General features: G+C 40.0%; 1 protein-coding gene and 1 pseudogene across 2 annotated transcripts in view; both read left to right on the forward strand.

The window, feature by feature from the left end:
• The window catches only part of RARB (retinoic acid receptor beta), a 767,532-nt gene that overhangs the window by 477,075 nt on the left and 268,466 nt on the right, over positions 1 to 21,991 (forward strand). The gene's annotated exons all lie outside the window — the stretch shown is intronic.
• LOC101134890 (cofilin-1-like) lies at positions 14,479 to 17,867 on the forward strand (annotated as a pseudogene).

The following is a 21,991-nucleotide window of genomic DNA, read 5'->3' on the forward strand; positions in this document are numbered from 1 at the left end:
AACATGCTGATAGTGGGATGGGTTGAACATTTCTCTTACTTCAAATCAGAAGTCATTTGTCTATTTGAATTGTCTGCTTGGCTTGGCTCCATCCTTGGTGGGAGTCATGGGTGTGCACTCTTTCCTTGTCCAGGCTTGTTAGGGTTGGTGCATTAAGTTCCCCACGCTAAGAGAGATACATTCCTTCACATTCTACTAGTGCCAGAGACTTACGTATGTCTGGTCTTACTGTAGTCTAGAAAACACTCATGATACCTATTAGGTATTTATCCAAATTAGTTAAAAATTATAATATAGATCAGGTGCGATGGCTCATGCCTGTAATCCCTCAGGATGAGGCAGGCGGATCAATTGAGAACCGGAGTTCAAGACCAGCCTGGACAACATAGTGAACATATGTGAAACCCTGTCTCTACTAAAAATACAAAAAATTAGCTGGGTGTGGTGGTGCACACCTGTAATCTCAGCTGCCCAGTAAGCTGAGGCACAAGAATCGCTTGAACCTAGGAGGCGGAGGTTGCAGTGAACTGAGATCATACTACTGCACTCCAGCCTTTGAGACAGAACGAAACTCTGTCTCAAAAAAAAAAAAAAAAAAAAAAATTGTAATATGGCCATGAAAGTTCTTGGCATAGTCTTGATGTGATTGCATGGTTACTGCCAATCTCAGAAGTCCCTTAGCCAACACACAAATTCCTCAATGGCATCTCTGGTCACAGTTTTTGTTTTCCAACAGTGAGCCAGGTTTGAAGGTTGTGCAAAAATATCTTCATTTCCTCTTTTGTATTTTCAAGCTATTATCACAAATATTTGTGCTTTGATCAGAGCTTTCTGCACTCCTGCTAAGTCAGGAATTATTTAGTTTCTTTGTCGTTGGACAGAGATGAGTAGGTCCTATAACATTTTGGCCTCTGTCACTAGAATGAAGACGAGGCACACAGAGGGTGTAGATTTCTTAGATAAGCAGCTTCTCCAGCTAGAATCTTTCTCAGTGTCTATAGTAGGGGGTTGCAAACTAAGGTCCAAAAACTAAATGCTACCCCAAACCTGCTTTTATAAATAAAGTTTTATTGGAACACAATCATGTTTATTTGTTTACATATTATCTATGGCTGGTTTTGTACTACAGCATCAGGGTTGAGTAGTTGGAATAGAGACCATATGGCCAGCAAAGCCTAAAGTACTTACTATCTGGCCCTTTACAGAAAAAGTTTGCTAATCCCTGCCCTGTAGGATTGTGTTCCTCTGAAACTGTCTCCTAAATTATGGTGCCCATGTGTAGGTACAGCTGTATGTCCAGCAGTGAGTGCAAGAGTAGATACTACGGAACTTAAAATCATGTGTTTGAGTGAGATGGAGTCTTAGAAATCAACTCAGCTTAATTTCCACATAGCCGATGTTTGATTATCACAATAATCTTTTTGCTATTGGGGAACTTTTTAAGTCTCCAAACATGCCATTCTGTATTTTGATAGTTCTGTTAGGAACTCTTCCTGGTAGCAAGTACAAATCTATCTCCTTGTAAGTTCTTTCTCTTGGTCATGTTCCTATGCTTTGCAGCCATACGGACAAGGATAAATGCTCTTCAACACAGTAATCACTCAGATATTAAAAACTATTGTCATTTTCTCCCTGACTGGTTTTCTTTTTTTTTTTTTTTTTTTTTTTTTGAGACAGAGTCTTGTTCTCTTGCCCAGGCTGGAGTGCAGTGGCCTCGTCTCGGCTTACTGCAACCCCTGCCTCCCAGGTTCAAGCGATTCTCTTGCCTCAGCCTCCAGAGTAGCTGGGACTAAAGGCATGCATCGCCATGCCTGGCTAATTTTTGTATTTTTAGTAGAGACAGGGTTTCACCATGTTGGCCAAGCTGGTCTCAAACTCCTGACCTCAAATGATCCACCTGCTTCAGCCTCCCAAAGTGCTGGGATTACAGGCATTAGCCATTGCACCCAGCCTCCGTGAGTATTTTCTTATTCAAGTTATATATTCCAATTTACTTTTTTTGTTCCTCTTGTGGCAGAATATTGAGCTCTTTAGCAATCCAGTCATATTCCTCTGTTTGCACTAATCTGTCACTGGGCACTAACATGATATCCCACATGTGGTTCTACCCATGTGGAGTTAGGCAGAATTATCACCTCCGTCATTCTAGAAGTTATATTTCTTGTTAATGTAGACTAAAATTTAATTCACCTTTGGGGAAACCACATCACTGTTGATTCAGACTCTGCATGAAATCAACCAAAACCCCTTTGTTGATCTGTAGAAAAGTACCTTGCTGATTTCCCTTTCTCTTTTTTCCTGTCCCCTGTCATTTCTGCGTGGACTGTGCCTCCATTTTTTTTTTTTTTTTTTTTTTTTTTTGAGATGGAGTCTTGCTCTGTCACCCAGGCTGGAGTGCAGTGTGGTGCAATCTTGGCTCACGGCAAGCTCCACCTCCCAGGTTCACGCCATTCTCCTGCCTCAGCCTCAACTGAGACTACAGGCACCCATCACCATGCCTGGCTAATTTTTTGTTTTTTTAGCAGAGACGGGGTTTCACTGTGTTAGCCAGGCTGGTCTCAATTTCCTGACCTCGTGATCCACCCGCCTTGGCTTCCCAAAGTGCTGGGATAACAGGCGTGAGCCACCGTGCCCAGCCTCCTCTATTCTTACAATGGAGTCTGATTCCTTAACATCTCATAGTTGCTTTTTTTTTTTTTTTTTTTTGAGACACAGTCTCGCCCTGTCGCCCAGGCTGGAGTGCAGTGGTGTGATCTCAGCTCACTGCAACCTCCCCCTCCCGAGTTCAAGCAATTCCCCTGCCTCAACCTCCTGAGTAGCTGGGATTACAGGTGCGCACCACCACACCTGGCTAATTTTTGTATTTTTAGTAGAGATAGGCTTTCACATGTTGGCCAGGCTGGCCTCAAACTCCTGGCCTCGTGATCCGCCCACCTCAGCCTCCCAAAGTGCTGGGATTTCAGGCATGAGCCACTGTGCCCAGCCTCATAATTGCCCTTACCTGAGAAGTAATGAAACAGATGTCTCAAATTCTCTTTTACATTACCCCTACACATGAAGGATGGCTTCTTCCAGACTGTTTATTCTTCTTCAACCTACTTGATGGCTTTAAAGAAAACTAAAGGCACTGAAAGCAAAGATTCTTCATGAAAGTCCCAAAGGCTGCTCTGCACATATTTCTTGCCCCTTCCCCTGTTAGCAGCATGGTAGTATTGTCCTTGCTGGCTCCTTATGGTTGAGCAGGCCATGTGATGAAGTCTGGCCTGTGAATTTGGAGTGAAAATGATGTGTGTAGCTTCCAGGCCAACCATTTGTCTGCAAATTTGAAACCCTCCAGTGCTCTTTCTTTTTGGCATGGTGACCAGCAGCACTCTTGATGGTGGCTGTTTTACTAGTCTGGGTCTCATAGTAAGGTGAGATAGAGCAGAGTTCCCTGCTAACTCATAGTGGATATGCAGCATGAGTGAGAAATAGCCCTGAATTTTTTAAGTGGTTGAGGTTTGAGCATTGCTTTTGCAACACAGCCTAGTCTGTATGACTGATAGTCAGATTTCCTAGGCACTCATTCATTCAACATTAGGTCAATATTTTTTGGTACCTAGTATGTGAAAAGTACTCGGAGTTATCACAATGAACAAAACAAAAGTCTCTACCCTTGTGGAAATACGGGGTTTAGACATTTCATGTAGTAACCACGTGAGACCTGGACCTCTCTAGATACCATGTAGCAGACAAAATGCAGTATGTTCAGAGTGATTCTTCAGATGTGATTGTCCACGAACACTTTAGAAGGAGTCCAGGCTGGGAGCTGGAATGCCAGGGTTTAAGTGCTACTTTGACCACTCATCTACTGCGTGACTATGGGCTGACAACCCTCCTTGTCTGGGCTACCATTTTCTTTACCCCTCTCTGTTCACACATGATTCCACTCTATACTGTCTGTGCCAGTGGTTGTTCAACAGCTCCTTGAATGTTTTTGGAAACAGCATGTACAGCACTTCCTCAGGCAGTGCCTGTGTCAGTGTTTTTACTCTGAAGCACTAGGTTCTGGAAGCCATGAGATATAGCCAGAATTTGCATGTAAATAAATTTGTTACTCAGTTTATATTCCATGCCAACCACTACCTTGAACTGCACACTCTGGAAATTAAAGGAGATGTATACATAATGGCCCTGAACCTTCAAGTCCAATGGAACAGATGAGACTGCGACTTAGGTACCAGGACACAACATTTGATGCTGAATTGTGGGTCAAGGTCAGAAGAAAAGAACTTTTGGGGAGATTAGTGCAATCAAGGAAGGCTTCATAGAGGGTGTCGGGTTTGTGCCAAGCCTTGAAGGACTTTAGATTCTAAGTAGGTGGCAGGCATAAAGGAGAGGCATATCAGACAGGACAACCACCTCAAGGAGGGGAAAGAGAGGATGCACGTATTGTGTTTGTGAAAACAAAATGGAGTCCCAGCTGGCAAGTACAAAGAATGGGAGTGAAGACCAGATTCTGAACCGCCCTGTGTGGACAATTATTAAAAGAGTCCACTGATACGAATTTTAAAAGATACGGCACTAGCCATCCATACTGTTAGGGTCGGTACTAAAGGATATCTTCATATCCTCCTCAAAGAGGCCTCCTGTAGCGAAAAAAGAACTTTGCAAATCTGGACCTTTTCCTTTTGTCACATATTCTCTGTTTATAGTTTTTATTTAATTAACAATAGCTATACCATTAAATATGTAGATGTTCCACCCAAACATTCCCCATTGGTGGCAGATAGTGCCAGGTCAGTATTCACAGCGGGGCAGCTGAGGGCTTCCTCAAAGGAAGCAGGGTGAGGTTTATGCCTGTCTTTGCTCTGTAACAAAATGTTCAGAGAAGGGAAATATGGAAAGGAATATCATTGCCAAATGGGTTCCATTCTTCATGTAAGTGATGGCTTTATTTTGCCTTTCAATAAGAATGGCTTTCCCCAGGGCACATATGGTACATAGACAGTTCAGGCTCATGACACAAACTCTCAAAACACACAAGGAATGACAGTGGGGGATGTGGATACTCATACTCAAGCTCTGCCTCCTGATTGACCTCCTAAGAAATCCTGCCTCCTTGCTCAAGTCAGTTACCCTGAAATCCCAATACAAAAGTTCAAGTAAAACACAACTCATTAATGTTGTACTTGGTTAGAAAAAAAAGGAAAAAAAGTATGTGAAAAAATAAATGCTTATGTTCAAAATATGGGTTCTTTGGGGGAGATGAGTTGTTTCCTGTGGTGTTTAGGGAAGTGGTTAATGAACTTACTGACTACAAGGCAATCATTTTTGAAATGCCAAGGATGATGGGGGTAGAATCAGAGACGGAAGAAAAATTAAGGTGTTATTTTCTATAAATGGAAAGGAGGAATTTTGGCTAATTACTTTTCTGAAAATTAAGGTTATCATTAAAAGTAATATACTGACTTTTCTGTAGATTTTGACAGCTTTCAAAACACATTCATATTCATTGTTTCATTTGATTCTCAAAACAACCCCGGGAGGGAGGCAGAATAGATTTTTTTTTTTCCATTTTCCAGATAAAGACCTAAGATTTTGAGAAGTTAAAGGACTCAGTCAGGATTATACAGCTAATAAGCAGCATGTCAGGACTGAAAATTCAGACCTTCTAACTCCTCTGGTCAAGTATAGAGGAAAAGTAAAGCCTGGGAGTTAAAAGTGGGTTTGTAAAATGCGATTAATTGAAAAGAAGAGGTATAGTAATGTAATTTAGTGAGTGAGAGCTCACTCTGGAGCAGACATTGCAAATAGAAGCCTGAGATAATAATCTAGCGGCAGATGAGCTTGTACAATTATGGCCCAAACAATAGTTACGAAGTTTTTTCAATTTTTAACAACGTTTAAAAATTGGGACATTTCACAATAAAAATCTAGATTTCTAACCTCTGTTTTACAATCTGCATAGACGGCCCCACCTGGGGAACATTCCCATGCAGCCACAGCCAGGAGGAACTTGGGAACAGCTGTCCCTCGCGGATAGACATGAGCTCTCTGGTTCTCCTCAATCTCACCATTCCCTGTTGCCGCCAGTCCTGGTGACCAAAGATCTGTTGATATTTTTCATCACACTACACTGCTGCTTTTCTCCACCTATCTGTATCACACCCTGGATTCTAGAGGCATTTGAATTTGTGTCTTCAAGTCTGGAGGCAGCATCCTGGCTCTATCGATTTCTAGCTATTTGAATGTGGGCAGATTACTTTCCATGTTAAGGCTTCCATTTCTATTTCCATTCTGTAAAATAGGGATGATGGTGGTGGAATGTAGTGGATATCTGTTAGTTGTTTTTGTTTTTGTTTTCCCAGCATTAATCCTTTCCTTGGAAGTTCCCCTCTTATGGGAATAAGAAGACCCACTTGTTTTTTCTCTAGGGTGAGTGACCCTGGCTACTCCAATAAAATGTAGATAAACCAGACTTAGAATTAAGAGTTAGTGACCCAAACAAACATGCATATGTGGTTCAGTTTGCAACATCTACATCGAGTTTCTAGGGACGGCCCTGGCAGATGCATCAGTGGTTGATACCATTCAAAATTCATTATCAGTACATTGGTGGCTTGAACTGTAATGCTTATGCCTAATGTAGGAAGTAACTAGGCTTCCCCAACTCCCTGGTATGATGGCAGCGAGTATCTCTGGTTGTGAAACTTCTTCGCCTGGTTCCCTGGCCCTTCCAGAGATTTTGCAAGCTCTTTAATATACTGTAGTGCTTGTCTTTTGCTAATTGGCTCCCAGATCTCTTCTCCACCTTTCTCCTATTCTACTCTGTGTTGCTTTAGGTAACTGTAAAATTCATTTCCTAAGCTCCTGTGTCAGCAGGTTTGGAGGATCTAAAGTTTATGCAATTTGGGGGCCATCTTTAGTCATAATACAAAATTATACATACAAAATTATATACAAAAGGAAGTATTTATTTCCTACGAGAAAAAAAAATAACAGTCCAGGCATGGTGGTTCACACTTATAATTCTAGCACTTTGGGAGGTCCAGGCAGAAAGATCGCTTGAGTCCAGGAGTTCAAGACCAGCCTGGGCAACATAGTGAGACCTCATCTCTACAAAAAAGAAAAAAAATTAGCTAGGTGTGATGGTATGCATCTGTAGTCTCAGATACTTGGGAGGCTGAGGCAGGAGGATCCCTGGAGCCCAGGAGTTGGAGGTTGCACTGAGCCATGATCACACCACTGCACTCCAGCCTGGGTGACAGAGCCAGATTCTGTCTCCAAAAAAAAAAAAAAATTAATTAATTAATTTTAAAAACTCACAAAAAATTACAAAACTTAAAAATTCACTCCGAATTTTAAAAATCAAGAACAAATAAATAAGAAAAAGCTGGAAAAATAAGGTCATATTTTATTAGTTCACTGTTGAGATATATCTCATAATTTTTTCCTAGAATTTTTAGCTTCATCATTTTTGTTTCTTTTGATAACAGTTTTCTATAGGAAAAGCAGAAATATAATTGTCTTTCCTCAGTATGCTAATTGGAATTTACTTTTTTATTATTGACAATTTAGAAACATTCCCATTCATAACATTATTAATGTTACATAAATTGTTAGGATCATTGTCAATTGTGGGAAAACCTCTATCAAGCTGTTTTCACAGGAGAGCTGTAAGATTTTAAGATAGTTTAAGTTTCTTGTGTTGCAACCAATGAGTCTGTCATCATTTTCTTGGGGTTAAGACATCTGAGGTGAATGCCAGGTAAAATGGCACAATGGATGTGTGTGGATTACTACAGTCCATTCTAACACCAAGACATCAACAAAAACCTTTTTTTTTCTCCTATCTAAATGTCTGGTGGAGTATTTTTTTATATATATACTTTCATTTTTTAATTTTTTAAAATACTTTCAACTTTTATTTTAGACTCAGGTGGGTACATGTGCAGGTTTGTTACATGGGTATATTGTGTGACGCTGAGGGTTGGGGTATAATTGATCCTATCACCCAGGTGGTGAGCATAGTACCCAATAATTTTTCAGTCCTTATCTGCCTGCCTCCTCCCCTCTCTTGTAGTCCACAGTGTCTGTTGCTTCCATCTTTATGTGGATGAGTACTCGGTGTTCAGCTCCCACTTATGAGAACATGGATGCAGCTGGAGGCCATTGCCCTAAGCAAATTAACACGGGAACAGAAAACCAAATAATGGCTTCCAGCTGCATCCATGTTGCTGCCTAGGGCATTATTTTATTCTTTTTAATGTCTGTGTAGTATTCCATGGTGTGTAGGTACCACATTTTCTTTATCCACTTGGTGGGCATTTAAAATTCATGCTGGATGTGGAAAAATTCTTAAGAGTATGGGGCAGTTCTCTGTCTATAGGCTCTCTGGCATCCCCAGTCTTCACACAATGCAAAAAATACTGTGAACGAAATACGCATATCCCACTAGACAGAAACTAAATGAGTCCTCAGCTCAACTCCCCCTAACCAGTCCCTAGATAGGGGCTTACTTGAGAAGTATAATGCAGGGGATATCAAAGTACAAAAAGAAAGCACTCATAACTATTTAAATTAAAATACTATACTTTTTCAAATTGTAGACATACGACCATGTACACAGTTTGCTAGCACCCCTCCCAGGTCTTGGAAGGGGTCTGCACAGTGAGTGGCTCAGAAGCTTGAGACTTCCTAACTTCCCTCTCAATCCACTTATCTTTTTACCTAATTTGGCCAAAAGGAAGCACTGGCAAGAGATGGAAGAGCTCCTGGCTTTTTGGATAAGACCATTTACTTCTCCAGCCTAGGATGCATAGTGCCTCCTGCCTCTGTTAATCTTTTTTTGAGACAGTCTTGCTCTGTCGCCCAGGCTGGAGTGCAGTGCCGCAATCTCACCTCACTGCAACCTCTGCTTCCCGGGTTAAAGCGATTCTCGTGCCTCAGCCTCCAGAGTAGCTGGAATTACAGGCATGCACCACCACAATCAGCTAATTTTTTTTTTTTATTTTTAGTAGAGAGGGGGTTTCACTATGTTACCCAGGCTGGTCTCAAACTCCTGACCTCAAGTGTTCTGCCCGCCTCAGCCTCCCAAAGTTCTGGGATTACAGGCATGAACCACCGCACCTGACCTACATTAATCTCTGTCACCATACCATTTAGTTTTCAGATCGTCTAAAATATTTGTAACTACTTGCCACATTAAATTCATTCTATCAGTCACCTATATCCACTAGACTGGACTCTGGTTTATATTTGTTTTTTGATCAAAGAATATGCTCAGAAATATTTTTGTATTTCTAAATTTGGCCTAAAGATTTTGTACAGATAGATGTCTATTGTCTGTATAAGCTTTTTTTATGAGGCACCTTGTTGAGCCCACAGGTTGATCTGAGGACCATTGTATCTATGTATCTTTATTATATATTTATGTAATTTTTATTCCATCTATCTAGAGGTAGGGAGTATAATTTTTCTCCATAATTGACAGAACATGCCAAAGGTGACATATAGTATTAGAGGAAAGCCTTAATTATGGGTGAGCACAAACCACAACCCTCTAAAACACAAGATAAAATAAATACATGCAATAGGGCCAAATTATTAAAAATGGTACAAAGTGGAGTCTGTAAATATTTTAAGCCAAGTCATCTAGTAGGATTAAGGCAAGAAACAGAAAATGAAATTTTATTTAATTTGGAAAAGCATGCCTGGGGGAAATAATGTATAATTCAGATATATCTATAGAAGAGAAAAGCCAGGACGATACTGATGCTGAAAGAGGATTCAGAAGAGTAGGGACAACAGATTGGGTGTTCTCATTGTCATCAGATGGTAACAATATTTTATGGGCATAAATTAGACCGCAAACTGATGAGAGAACAGCACATTTGGTATTAGCAGTTGACAGTAAAAGGAAAAGATGTAGCAGTATAGACTGGATTGCAAGGGACTGACAAATACGACAATGACGAGATTTTCTACTTCTTTAAATTTTTGTCCTTTTCTGCATTGGAGACATTTTAATAAATGGAACCGATGACTATAAAGGACAGAGAAAATGATTTAAGTCCTAAAATTCAAGAAGGAACTCTAAGAAACTATCCAGTTAACCGTCTCATTGTACGATGAAGAAGTGAGGGTTAGACAGAATAAATTATTCACCCCAGGTCATTTAGCCAACCAAGGTCCTCTGCTTCCCCTCAGAATTTGGTTTATGTATAAATTTACAATTCTATAAATGTTGACTGAGGGAAATCTTATAACTAACTGTTAAGTATTTGATTATTATAAGTCGTGTAAAAGAATACAACATTTTTGCATAGATAAAAGCAATAATGTAATCATAGAAAGTATCTTATTACAAGTGTTAGGTGCCTTGTCTTATTCTTTGTGTTCTTGGTGCCCGCCTTGTGTCTGGCACAGAGAAGGCATTAAATAAGTAGGATAGTCACTAAATGGATCATTGCCTGACGACTAGGTGGTTGGATGAAAGGGAGAGAGGAAGGAAGGGAGGAAGGAAGCAAAGGTAGGTTAATAAGGACATACAGATGGGAAATGTAATCTGGTCCCTAATTTCCTGAGGAAGAATTAACTATGCCAGTTCTGGGTCATGCTATCTCAGATTGACACAGCAACAAATACGTATTTTAATCTTGAACAGCAAAGACTTCATATCCAGCAATATAATAAAGCTAGTCTCATTTCATGGTCAAATCTCAAAGACTTGAGATCGCCGAGTGAGCTATCTAGGAGTGTCAATAACATGGGTAGTAACCATTCACCTAAAATTACAAAGACCTCACTATCCATGACTAAGTGGAAGGATACCAAATTAGTGAAGAATCTGAATTACAGGACACAGTTTTCTTGCTTTTAGATACATATAGGAAATGGGAGTAGGCTAATATTATCTAAAAGAGATCATTCGAGAAAATAATTTTCATTAATTGATAAGAATTTATAATTATCATCTCAACTATTAGTAAGAGAATGTCTCCTACAAACTTAAGGCTATTTTGAAATGCTTTTCTGTTATAAAAACATTATTGGGGTACCTCTTTTACACTATGAATCACATGTGCAAACCTTTTTCTTCACACCACCCAGCCTGTCTGAATTTTCACAAATGTGGAATTAGTGGAATTAGTCTGAATTGATGAAGCTTTCCCAGACACTGCTGTTGTTGGAAACAACAGGCATCCTATTGAATAGTTAACTAGAGATTTTGAACATGTGTTACTTAGAAAAAGTTTCAATTGAGCATGAGTTCCTCCAGCAAAATTTGTCTGTCTCACTGATAGTGTAATAATCTAGTACGTTTTTTAAATTAATGAACAGAAAATCAGAGGAAGGTCTGCCATTTCTTTTTCTCTTTCCTCCCTCTTTATGTATAGCTGAGTTCAGTCACCATCAGCACTAAATTCCATTCAGAGTTCACAGCCATCACGATAGCTAGTGCAGTTTTAGGTTAAGCATATTTTATCCATAAATTGCTATATTTGGTTCTCGAGTTATTATTGCAGTTCCTTGGGGTACATTTAAATCCACCTTATTGTAATAGATTATGGAATATAGTGGCTAATGTGTCTAATGTAAAATAAATGACTATAATGATTTATGATGCGACACTTCAATTTTATTGAACATAAGGATCATTGTACTAAAATGGATGGTGTATTGCTGGTTTAGCATAAAATACTGAATAACATATTCAAGAAAATGAATGGCTCGGCCAGTTCATAATATTCTGCCCCTTCAGCTGAGAGGTCTTTAATAAGCAAGAGTGTCATTACACTTGGAAATGTATGTGTAGGTAATCCATTATCTAGAACAATGACAGGGATCTGCTCAAGTCCTTATTAAAGAAGGAAATCTTTAGGAGAAAATGTAGAATTCTTTGGTCTTCCTGAAAGAATGATTTTCTCCCAACCACATAGCCACTATAATAGCGCTTAGCAGAATTGTAAGTGGCCTCCACATTTAAAAATTATCACCCTGAAACTCTCTCATGACCTGCAAGACAGAAGGGAATTTCAAAAAGGTTTTGATTTTTTCGGCATTGTCATCAGACAATACCCTTAATGCCCTTTTCTCTGTGTGTCCATTTACCAACCTTTTATTTTAACTCTTGTAGTGCCCAGCATAGATAGTAACTCATGCTCTGTCTTTCCCCGGGACTCCATGTTTATGTTTGATCACTGAATAATTAGATTTAAGAAGACATAATTTAGCTGTTAATGCTTATTAACTATAATATTAAAGATGATTTTCAATAATATATTGGACCAATTTATTTGTGTTCTCAGACCTGGGGAGATGAAAGAAAATTCTTATATGGCAAATGATGTGTTTAGATTAATGGTGAAGTTTTATCCTGCGAATAGTTGGGGGACATGAGGAATAAGGGAAGTGACATGCATGTTTTCTCACCCTCTTATCCTGGTGATCCTCAGATCCTGCCATCAAACCCTCAGGTCCTCCCGGGATACAGTTTAATGGCATAGACGATGCCCACATAATAACTAAATCCTTGTGGGAGTATCTTAATAGCATCCATTTCATTCCCTGGAAAGATAACTAGTTTCCCTTCTGTGGAATGGCCATGTTGAGACAGGGTGAGGGAGCTTTGAGTATTTTGAATCTGACAGCTGCATTATGGGTAAGACTGTCATCAATTCTCCTTCTCAACACATTCTTAGTTTATGCCTATTCTCCATCTCTTAGCCCAGACAATCTCATCTGACCAACCAAAATTAAAGAGCTGTCAGGTACCATAAAAACCCACGAATGAGGGTCTTTTCCTCACAGGCCTAAGAATTCCATTCAACATGATTGCATGCATGCATGGCAGTTTTGATTTTTTTTCTCCTGAATAGCAGACTTCACCACTGCCTGAAAAGACACAGATCCTGATGAGAAAGTGATCTGATGATGAAACGAACCCTGCATTTGTAGAGTTAAGGAGTTTTGCCATCCAGAAAGGAGAGATGTTCACAGTGGATTCTGTACTGTGTGAGTTGTAGACAGACATTTATTGATTCAGGATATACTCTCAGTCACTTCTTTTTATTCTTTTGAAAAGGTGATCTAGCCTAGAACTATTCATGAGAAAAAGTAACTAGCACTATCTCAACGTGACAGCTTAATTTGGATGGTCAAAAGCTTGCTGTAAATCAGTCTTTCTGGAACAGTGGGGACATTTTCTCTGTAATGAACTAAAAATAATAAGGATCATCTTTTTTTTTTTTTTTTTTTTTTTTGCTAATGGATGTTTTGCCTTTGGATCTCTTGATGCATCAGTCTAGACCAAGGCAAGCGCTGCTAAGGAACCTCTGACCCCAAAAGTCACCCCACCCTCTACAACATCCCCATACCCACTTCCTCATCTTTAGGATTCCTCTCCACAGCAAATTCTATGCAGTCATTGAACATTGCCAGGATGTTTTCAGAAAGAATATTAGGGCATTTTCTTTTTTTTCTTACACCTTCATTATCTTCCTCAAAATATTATAGTAAATTTAAATGGCTCATAATGTCTTATCACCACCCCATAAGATATTATTTTCTCTTTAGTAGTACTTTCACACCAGCTTCAGTTTGAAACTCTGGCTGATCATCTTTAGAGCTAATCCATGCTATTTGACTGCAGAAAAGGAGCTTTCCAGGGCCAGGACATACATCCGAAAGTTTGGCCAATGAGAGGCCTGTCTGCCCTGACTCCATTACTAATTCACCAGTCCCTGACCCAGGATTTCCAACATTTTTCCCTTTTGCCATTTTCTTGCATTTTACTTTGTTCCTCATGTCAAATATTTACTTTATTATTGCTTCTAAATGCTACATCTCACTTCTAGTACCAAAGTGATATTTAGAATCCAAACTTCTATATATGTGAATTTATAGGTAGAATTATTGATGTTAACATACCTCTCAAAAAAGTGCTAAAGGAGCTTTTTGTGAAACCTGGGGTTTACTTTTGTTTGTTTGTTTTTGACCAGAGATATGATTTGGGTTCTTTCCCAGTGAACTCATCGACTCCTGCTTCCTTCAGTCTTGCAGCGTATAGTCAAACCCCAGGCAAAGCCTCAATGTTCATCACTTAATCCCTTTCAAATACTTTGATTTATGGAACAGAGGACAGAACCTGGGAAATTTTGAGGTATCCACCCAACATTGATATTTAAGCATGCTCATTCTTTATATCCTTCTTCGAATTATAGGCCTATAAGTCCATCAAAGGAACTTTGGGTTTCCCTTTGGGAGCAGTGTTTTTCCAAGTGGTATAACCCCAGTGTGGAACTCTGTGTTTAACAAGCAGATCTTTTTCAGTACAAGATACAATAAGTTTAGGATAAGCTTAGAAAACATCAGGGTTTTCCAGTACAATTATTCCTGAGTTAAACAGGACAATGACCCATTACAAGTTATGTGTGATACATTCAGACTTTGGGAACTTGACCAAAATGACTTTGAAATGTACAGGGAAAAACCATGATCATTTACCTGGATGGAGTAGTAAGGTACTACTTCCGCCAAGCCAGAGGTAACTGAATATTGGTATAATACACTGTCTTTTTTGTTGACCAAAAAAGTTAAAATATCTAGAGGAAAATTTAACAGAGATAAAAATAACATTTTTAAATTATGCTATCAGGTCGGGCACGGTGGCTCACACCTGTAATCCCAGCACTTTGGGAGGCCGAGGCAGGCCAATCACCTGAGGTTAGGTGTTCGAGACCAGCCCGGATAACATGGCGAAACCCCTTCTCTACTAAAAATAAAAAATTAGCCGGGCATGGTGGCAGGTGCCTGTAATCCCAGCTACTCGGGAGGCTGAGGCAGGAGAATCACTTGAATCTGGGAGGCAAAGGTTGCAGTGAGCCCAGATCGTGCCACTGTATCCCAGCCTGGGTGACAGAGTGAGACTCCATCTCAAAAAATAAATTTAAAAACCATTGTGCTGTCAGCCATTTGAGTCTTGAATCAATGCAAAGAGACCTTGCTCTTTGGTAGAAAGCTCAGTGTTGTGAAGTTGTAACTTCTCCCCAGAAGAAGCTATAAATTCAATGTGATGTTCTCCAAAATTTAAAAAGAAAAGACAAAAAGATTATTTGGGGAATTTGTGAAGGCAGGCAGTAGAAGGATGGATGCTAATTGATGTGATGATTCTTAAGTTCATCTGAAAAAATTAAAAGATAATAGTTGAAGGAAAAATGTTTGTAGAAAGAAAAAAGACAGAAGGAAAGACCACCTTTCCATGAAATAAAATGCATTATAAGCAACAGCAATCAAAACAGTGAGTTACTGGAGTAGCAAGATGAATAGCGCAGCACTGGGTCTGGAGGTATTCCCAAATACATATGGAAATTCAGTATATGAGGTGGGCATTGAAATGAGTGATGAAAACATATACTATTTAATAAATGTTGGGAGGCGGTGGGGAAGCAAGCTTCCTACCTCATTCCTTCCACCAAAATAAACCTCAGATAAGCCATAGAGGGATAAGTGATTGTGACGAAGAAAAAGAAAGTTGAGATTGCAAAGTTCTGAAAGAAATATGGGTCTATTTTGTACTTAGGGAGAGAGGACCTTTTTAGGAGTGACATGAAATGCAAGAGCTAGAAAGTAAAATATTGACTTGACCACAAAACAAAAGTAAGTTCTGATTTTCTTACTGGCCAAGTACATTCATTTATATATCAGTACACACATTGGCACACATATATAAATCATATATACCATTTTAATTTCTCCAAATAGATCCCTAATACTTATGTGCTCTGGAAGGATACAAACAAAATTTTTTACTATGACTTTGGGACAATCTTTTAATTAATTTTATAATCATATTTTTATAATGGCATAAGCATGTATTGCATAAACAGTAAAATCTGTTGATACTGTGTTTAACTTGTAATGGCCCATAATTCAGTGGTTCTTAGTCTTTTTGAAGATAAAGACTACTTTAAGAATCAGAAGCTGTGGCCCCGATCTTCTGGCAAGAGCACATAAGCGCAGATACCCAAAATGCAACGTGAGTTGGAAATCCCTGCTCTAAATAGTTCTAAAGAGAGTTGGTCAGTGATCTATTGCTGTATAACAAAGCAACCCCAAACTTATTTGCTTAAAACAAGAACCATTCTATTGCCTATGATTCTGTGGGTCAAAAATTTAGGCAGCACTCAGCTGGTCCAGTTTGTCTAGGCTTCATGTGGGGTTGTCTGCACATTACTGGGGTCAGAGGATCCAAAAGGGCCTCACCTACATTTTTGGGGCCCTGGTCCTACCTGTTGGCAGGTATGCCTCAGTGCTCCTCCACTGGCCTCTCTCCAACAGAATACCCGGGGCTCAAGGCAAAAACATGGAGGCTCAAGGCAAAAACAGAAGCCATGTGATCGCTGAAGCTCTGGGCCCAGCCAACACACAGCATCACTGTCACCACATTCTGTTCGTCAAAGCAAACCACAGGGCCAGCTCAGAATGAGGGGAAATAGACCCAAGGTGGGAGGAATGGCACAGCCACATTACAAAAGGACATGTGGGATAAGAGCGATTGCTGTGGTCATTATTAAAGAACAGCCTACCACAATAGAGTTCTCTGAAAATGTGCCACTTTTAGCAACAGACGAATTTTTCCATTTGTGCCCTAACATTCATACGCAACAAAACATAGTAATCTGAGTGACTGTACACTATAATAGTAATCTACTCAATTTAAATTCCCAAGGATTTTCTTGTAACATATTCAAAATCTTCCAAAATGAAAACTATGAAAGTATGCATGGAATGGGAAAGTAGATGCCATAACTTTGGCTTGTATATTTCATCCATTTTGGTATGAAACATTTTCCATAGCTTAGCTCTAGTTTAGGAACTCTTCAGAAAACCCACACTGTCCTAGGTAATGAAGGGCCACACATTTTTATAGTGGACCTCTATGCCCACACGAAGATGAAGAGCTGGAGAAAAAACATAAACCACAGCCCTAAAATGGATGAACATAGGGATAAGATTTAGAAATTAAACTAAATTTATGACTTCAAAACCCAAGAAAACTTCCAGTTAAGTGTGGTCAGCTTAACTACAAGTTTATCTCCCTTCTTAAACACCATTCACATTCTAGTACCTCAATATTAAATGACAATAGGCAATCAAGGATCACCAAGCACATGAAGAAAGCTCTGCTAAACTAGAAAGCAAAAGTAAACAAACAAAGGTGACACTCAAGGAAGCAGAGATAATAAAGGAAATAGAAGAAAATCATGAAAATCATTGATTTCTAGTCTCGGATAAATTAGAAGATACTGTGTACTATTAAAGAGCAGGTTCAGTCAGATCTCCTCCTCTCTGGCTCTCTTTGCCATCTCTTTTTGACTTCTGGAAATGTAGATTCCTGTGTGGCTGTCTCTGATGGCATCATCAAGGTATCCAATGACATGAAGGTACACAAGTTGTTGACACCAGAGGAGTTGAAGAAGCTCAAGAAGGTGGTACTCTTCTGCCTGAGTGAGGGCAAGAACTCATCCTCAAGGAGGGCAAGCAGATGTTGGTGGGTGATGTCAGCCAGACTGTCAATGGCCTCTCCACCACCTCTGTCAAGATGCTGCCAGACAAAGACTGCCATAACGCCCTCTGTGACGCAAACTGTGAGACAAAGGAAAGCAAGGAGGAGGACCTGGTGTTCAGCTTCTGGGCCTGAGTCTGCACCCCTGAAGAGCAAAATGATCTATGCCAACTCCAAGGACACTATCAAGAAGAAGCTGACGGGGATCAAGCATGAATTACAAGCAAACTGCTACGCGGAAGTCAAGAACGACCGCACCTTTGCAGAGAAGCTGGGAGGCAGTGCCATCATCTCCCTGGAGGGAAAGCCTTTGTGAGCCCCCTTCCTGGAACATCTGAAAGCCCCAGACCTGCCCACAGGGATTGCAGGCTGCCCTATTCCTAACAGACAGAAAGGGGCTGGAGAATCTCAGCAGTGGGAGAGCAATCCTTTCACCCCAGCTGCCAAACAGCTCCCCACCAAGCCCTGCCTTTTCCTCTCCCCTCCATCCCTGACAGTTCTGGCCTTCCCAAATTACCTTTGATCTTCTGATTCCTCTTGGGTTGAAGTGTGAACAGAAAGGAGTCCTGATCCAGACCTCAAGAGAGGGTTCTTAGATCTCATGCAAGAAAGAATTTAGGGCAAGTCCACAGAATAAAGTGAAAGCAAGTTTATTAGGAAGTAAAGAAACAAAAGAATGGCTACTCCATAGGCAGAGCAGTGCCATGGGCTGCTCGACTAAGGATACTTAGTTATTTCTTGATTATATGCTAAACAAGGGGTGGCTTATTCATGAGTTTTCTGGGAAAGAGGCAGGCAATTCCCAGAACTGAGGATCCCTTCCCCTTTTAAACCATATAGTGTAACTTCCTGACGTTGCCATGGCATTTGTAAATTATCAGGGTGCTGGTGGGAGTGTCTCTCAGCATGCTAATACATTATAATTTGCGTGTAATGAGCAGTGACGACAGCCAGAGGTCATTTTCATGGCCATCTTGGTTTTGGTGGGTTTTGGCTGGCTTCTTTACCACAACCTGTTCTATCAGCAAGGTCTTTGTGTCCTGTACCTTGTGCTGAGCTCCTATCTCATCCTGTGACTTAGAATGGCTAACCTCCTGGGAATGCAGCCCAGTAGTTCTCAGCCTTATTTTACCCAGCCCCTGTTTTATGATGGAGTCGATCTGGCTCAAACACTCTGACAGAAGTAGACAAAATACCCCCCCGGCACTTCAGTTTCAGGGGGGTATCTTTTTAATAACACACCAACTCCTCATCTATTCCTTATCCTTCCTCTGCTGCCAACTTCTAACTGCAGTGCTTACTCGTGCTTGGCTGTTGAGTTGTGTGTATAAATGGAATGTTGTGAAGATGAGTCCTCCCCATGCCACTGGTTCTTCTCCCTTTTTTCCTGGTCATGGCCACTTGTGGAAGCAGGACCAGTAGGGGACCTTCAGTTTGGGGGTTGTTGGGGGAAGCTGAAAACAAAGTGGGGGGGCGGGGGGAAGAAAGAGCTTTTGGAAATAAAGATAAAATTACCGAAGTGAAACAAGTTGTTAAATGCAAGTTTTCTTATGGACTCAGTTTTAGCTAAGTCCAAGACCAACAGATTCCAATCACCTGTTGAGACCATGCAAGAGAAAGGGAAGCTGACTTTACATCCCCTGTCATCACCTACCTGAAGCATATATGAAAGAAGTTAAGGAGATTTATTGAGGAAGGCTGGTCATGAGAATTTCTTAAAGAGAGTTACCATTGTGTTCTTTGCTGCTTATCTCCCCCTTGGAAAGAAAGGGGATTGTCCCCTCTACCCCAGAAGTGAAGTGAGTTGACTTTTAGAGAAATACTCAAAGATATTGCTGTATATCTCCCTAAAATTCTGAGGGGCAGTGTGATTGGTATCCAACTGGACCTGCTAAAGTCAAAAGTGGGAGGGAGGCTGTCTGGAGTTGCCTCTAACAGTAGAACAAAGAGAAAGGGGTGCAGTGAGGGCTTGCTGCATCTCACTGATAGTTGGACAAAGGTTTATATTTCCTGAAGGTTGCATGTGGAAAGGAACAGAAATTGAGTCATCCTGAAAAGGACCTCTGGAAAGACAAGATGTCCCCAGTTGTTTATTAAGACAATTGTCTAATTTAGACTATTTTTAATACCTGGAAATGGCCCAAGTTCCTTTCAAGGGTAGAGAAAAAATTCAAAATAATATGGTTGACAGGCTATGGTATTAAAAAGTAAATTAAATAACTTCCTTTCATGATTTACACCTTAAAAGTCCAACTGTTTTTCAGCAAAGTAGTTACCTTGGTGGTTTCATCATTCTTTAGCATCTCCCTAGTGGATCTGTTGGCACCTTTTGTTGTCAATCCCTGGAATCTCTCCTGAAACATTGATACAATCAGAAAACTCCCAATGAACATCCTGTTATAGAAATGAAAATATTTAATAGGTAGGCTGGATGACAATATCAAGAAACACTCACAAAATGTAGGATAAAAAGACTTTTTTTTTAATTTTATTATTATTATACTTTAAGTTTTAGGGTACATGTGCACAACGTGCAGGTTTGTTACATATGTATACATGTGCCATGTTGGTGTGCTGCACCCATTAACTCGTCATTTAACATTAGGTATATCTCCTAATGCTATCCCTCCCCCATCCCCCCACCCCACAACAGTCCCCAGTGTGTAATGTTCCCCTTCCTGTGTCCATGTGTTCTCATTGTTCAATTCCCACCTATAAGTGAGAACAATTGCTGTTTCATTTTTAGACACAGGGATTATAAAAGTAGGAGGGAGCAGGGAAGAGAGATTTAGATCAGCCCAGAACGTTTAACATTTGGCTATTAAGAATTACAGGGAGAAATAAGAGAAAACGAATGGGAAGAAATTTTTTTTTTAAAAAAAAAGGGAATTTCCTGAGAACTGAAGAATATAAAATTTCAGACTAGAAGGGCGAGATGTCTAGGTACAGTTACTGAAAAATTTTTTAAAAAGATTCACATCAAGCAGCACTACTACAATATTTCAAAATAATAGATCCAAAAAAGGAGGGGGAACATTATAATCAAAGCAATTGGAATCAGAAAGACATCAGACTTTTTAATAGCTACATTAGAAGAGAGAAAAACAAAAAGGCAATATTTTTATAATTCTGAGAGAAAATGACTATCGACCTAGAATTCCATACCTGCCAAAACTTTTAAGTTTCAGCATGGAATAGAGACGTCTTTAGATATGTAAGGTCTCAGAATGTTTCTCTCCACTGTACTCTTTACTAATCTGATCTTGAGGTTTGGCTTTGACCAGATTAGGCAGTTAACTCTGAAACAGAAAGGATTCATGAAACTAAGTGACCAACATAAATCAGAAATGCAAAGCAATAATGAGATGATGAGAAAAGGTAAAGTCTCACATGACAGCTGTACGATGGCTCTAGAAAGAAACAAGCTCAGATTGGATACAAACAATGCAATTGGTATATTATCTGGTCTATCTGACTATAGGCAAGTAATACTAATAATGAGGTATATGAAAGAAAATTAAGAGTAGGTGTATAAGCAAGTTTAAAAAGAGAAGCAACTATCGACTTGCAGAAAAATAAGCATTTGTGTGAGAAATAAAACAAAGTACACTAGTTGGCTTTGCATTAAAAAATATACAGTACTTAAAAACACTATTTATTTAACAAAAACCTTATCAAGAATTATAAATATTTCTAAAGAATTATTAGCAATATACATTTTTAAATGAAGTAAGCAGGAAGATGGTATAAGAGAGCTAATTCCTCTTGTCCCATAAAGAATATCAATATGCAGTATAAAATTGGTGTATTAAGAAATGGCAATACAATATATTTGGCAACCTAGAGATCAGAATAAACGGATGAGCGATTTAAGTAGTTGCCTCTAGGCCGGGTGCAGTGGCCTACGCCTGTAATCCCAACACTTTGAAAGACTGAGATGGGCGGATCACCTCAGGTCAGGAGTTCAAAACAAGCCTGCCCAACAGGGCAAAACCCCATCTTTACTAAAAATACAAAAATTAGCTGAGCATGGTGGTGCACACCTGTAATCCCAGCTACTAGAGAGGCTGAGGCAGAAGAATTGCTTGAACCTGAGAAGCAGAGGTTGCAGTGAGCTGAGATCATGCCACTGCACTCCAGCTTGGGCAATGGAGGAAGACTCTGTCTTAAAGAAAAAGTAAAAATAAAAAAGTGAAATAGGGGGGAGGTTCCAAGATGGCTGAATAGGAACAGCTCCAGTCTACAGCTCCCAGCATGAGTGACACAGAAGACAGGCAATTTTTGCGTTTCCAACTGAGGCAGCAGGTTCATCTCACTGGGGCTTGTCAGACAGTGGGTGCAGCCCATGGAACATGAGCCAAAGCAGGGCGGGGCATCACTGCACCCGGGAAGCACAAGGGGTCTGGGAACTCCCTTTCCTAGCCAAGGGAAGCTGTGACA

The sequence above is a fragment of the Gorilla gorilla genome, chromosome 2, assembly GCF_029281585.2.
Source record: "Gorilla gorilla gorilla isolate KB3781 chromosome 2, NHGRI_mGorGor1-v2.1_pri, whole genome shotgun sequence".
NCBI lineage: Eukaryota > Metazoa > Chordata > Mammalia > Primates > Hominidae > Gorilla > Gorilla gorilla.